This window comes from Hemitrygon akajei, unplaced genomic scaffold (assembly GCF_048418815.1).
Source record: "Hemitrygon akajei unplaced genomic scaffold, sHemAka1.3 Scf000094, whole genome shotgun sequence".
NCBI classification, from domain to species: domain Eukaryota; kingdom Metazoa; phylum Chordata; class Chondrichthyes; order Myliobatiformes; family Dasyatidae; genus Hemitrygon; species Hemitrygon akajei.
In genome coordinates, this window is record NW_027331980.1 from 2,668,185 (window position 1) to 2,671,278 (window position 3,094).

The 3,094-nt window shown below is 43.6% G+C and overlaps 1 non-coding gene across 1 annotated transcript; it reads right to left on the reverse strand.

The window, feature by feature from the left end:
• Window positions 1-1,796: 1,796 nt before the first annotated feature.
• Window positions 1,797-1,912, reverse strand: trnal-uaa (transfer RNA leucine (anticodon UAA)). The gene is made up of 2 exons: window positions 1,875-1,912; window positions 1,797-1,842 (listed from the first exon to the last, which is right to left on the reverse strand). It is a non-coding gene; the product is annotated as a tRNA-Leu (tRNA).
• Window positions 1,913-3,094: the final 1,182 nt, after the last annotated feature.

Below are 3,094 nucleotides of genomic sequence, written 5' to 3' on the forward strand. Positions count from 1 at the left end.
GGGAGGCTAAGTTTAGTCATGGAGCAGGAGCGCCTAAGTCGCCGGGAGACACGAGTGATAGACACGGGGAGAGATGGTCCAGTAGTCAGCTGGGTGACACGAGTGATAGACACGGGGAGAGACGGTCCCGTAGTCAACTGGGTGACACGAGTGTTAGAGACTGTCCAAGGGGTGATTTGATGCGCGAACCACTCACTCTCCTGAATTCCCCTGAGCAGAGACCCAGAACCAACACATGCTTCTCGCATGACAAAGCTTTCAACCCGGGAATAATTTTCTAAACCACCTCTGAACCGTCTTCAGTGACAGCACAACCTGTCTCAGACAAGGGGCTCCAAACTTCTCACAGTACTCAAGGTAAGGCCTCATCAGTGCATTTTAAAACCTGAAAATCCCATCGCTGCATCCATACCCCATTCCTCTGGAAATGATCGCGAACATCCCATTGGCCTTCCTCACCACTTTCGCAGCATGCATATTCACCTTCAGGGAATGCTGGACGAACAACGTTGAGTCCTTTTGCACCTCAGATTTTCCAATTTTCTCTACGATTAGAAAATAGTCTTCCATTTTATTTCTTCTGCTCAAGTGCAGCACCATACATTTCGTGCCTGTATTTTATGTCTGCCACTTCTTTGCCCATTTTCCTCCACTTCCTCTGTCATTTTGTAGACTTTCTACTTCCTCCAGATTTCCTGCACCTCCACCTATCTTCATCTGGACCGCAAACCTGTCCGTCTGATCATCAATTCCAGCATCCAAGTCATTAACATATAAAATGAGAGTATTCATCCATCAGTTGTACTGTATCCTGCAGTTCTGTTACATATTATGCTACATCAATTGCAACTCTCTTTACGTTTAATCTAATACACTTATTTTGTCCAGATTTTATTTTTATAACTTTTGAAATCATATTTACTATCTGTATTAAGTATTTCAGCTTTACATGAATAATTTCAAATCGTGCATATTCGATCCTGTCAATGTGTAATTCATCTGGTTGTCTCTGAGAGAGGTTAAATCTAAACAAACTCCAGTGAGCTTCATAGTCGCCCTGGATTATTGCGTAAAATAACGATTAATATTGCTATTATCATTATTCTTTCACTTGACTTTGCACAGATTGCTGTATTGTACACATTGAGTGTTTTGACCGTCCTGTTAGTGCGGCCCTTCATGGATTTTATTGTGTTTCTTGGATGCCCGCAGGAATGTCAATCCCATTGCTGCAAATGGTGATATATGTATATAGATATGCTGTGATGCAACATTTACTTTCTGCTTTGAACTTTGAACCAATTGGGCCGAAGGCCATTTTCCATGCCGTACGATTTAAAATATCTGCTTTGCAAAACAAGGACGAGTGGCCTGTTAAACAACGGAAATTCAATATAATCTAGTCCGGAATGATCAATCCGATATTCCCAAATCCAGAAAGGTGTTAAACACACGTTACGGAGCTCTGCGGCAGATGTACGCTTAAGAACAACAATGTAAAATGTCGTTTCAATACAGAGACCAACAACGTGTTTGAATGGCCCCAATGTCATTCTGTCCAAACAACAGCCACGGTTAAGAAGGTGACACAGACACTCTCCAACGAGGCCTCTTTCTCATCAAACTCTGCAGCCTGAATCCCATGTAACCCGTTGTCCTGCTCTCTGTTGTGAATAAAACAAAATCTTTATCTTAATTGTGTCTTTCTCATACTCCCAAACAGACCACGCTTTGATCGCTGCAGTAAAATTACAGTGGTTACATTATAAATAACAGCACGTGAAAAACAGAGTATTTGTCAGGAGTGGGGTTCGAACCCACGCCTCCAGGTGGAGACCAGAACACTCGCGTTTACTAGGAAGCGACTTACTCGCCTTAAGTCTGGCGCCTCAGACCACTCGGCCACCCTGACAGCCCCTGTTGTACTCTCTCCACATGCCAGATAAACAGCTGTATTTCGGAATAGTCTGAATGACTGTTTTGTTGAGCGGGTATACATACAAACACACTCTATATCCTGGGATTTTAAATGAATATGGACGGGATGCATTTTCTCAGATTGCCGAGCATGTGCGGAATCAGAGCGTACAGCATCACAGCACTGGAATTGTGCTGCACTCCGTTCAGGCCATCCTCCAGAGAAAGGATGACGCGGATTCGGAGAGTGTGCAGAAGAGCATCACCAAGGTGCTACCTGAATTAGACGGTTTGTGCAATAGATAGATAGATAGATACTTTATTCATCCCCATGGGGAAATTCAACATTTTTTTCCAATGTCCCATACACTTATTGTAGCAAAACTAATTACAACCAATACTTAACTCAGTAAAAATATGATATGCATCTAAATCAGTCTCTTAAAAAGCATTAATAATAGCTTTTAAAAAGTTCTTAAGTAGTTTACTTAAATACATTGAGTCCTAACCCCGGCACTTTAACATATCTTACTCCTGGCGGTTGAATTGTAAAGCCGAATGGCATTGGGGAGTATTGATCTCTTCATCCTGTCTGAGGAGCATTGCATCGATAGCAACCTGTCGCTGAAACTGCTTTTCTGTCTCTGGATGGTGCTATGTAGAGGACGTTCAGGGTTTTCCATAATTGACCGTAGCCTATTCAGCGCCCTTCGCTCTGCTACCGATGTTATACTCTCCAGTACTTTGCCCACGACAGAGCCCTCCTTCCTTACCAGCTTATTAAGACGTGAGGCGTCCCTCTTCTTAATGCTGCCTCCCCAACACGCCACCACGAAGAAGAGGGCGCTCTCCACAACTGACCTATAGAACATCTTCAGCCTCTCACTACAGACATTGAATGACGCCAACCGTCTAAGGAAGTACAGTCGACTCTGTGCCTTCCTGCACAAGGCATCTGTGTTGGCAGTCCAGTCTAGCTTCTCGTCTAACTGTACTCCCAGATACTTGTAGGTCTTAACCTGCTCCACACATTCTCCATTAATGATCACTGGCTCCATATGAGGCCTAGATCTCCTAAAGTCCACCACCATCTCCTTGGTCTTGGTGATATTGAGACGCAGGTAGTTTGAGTTGCACCATATCACAAAGTCCTGTATCAGTTTCCTATACTGTTCCT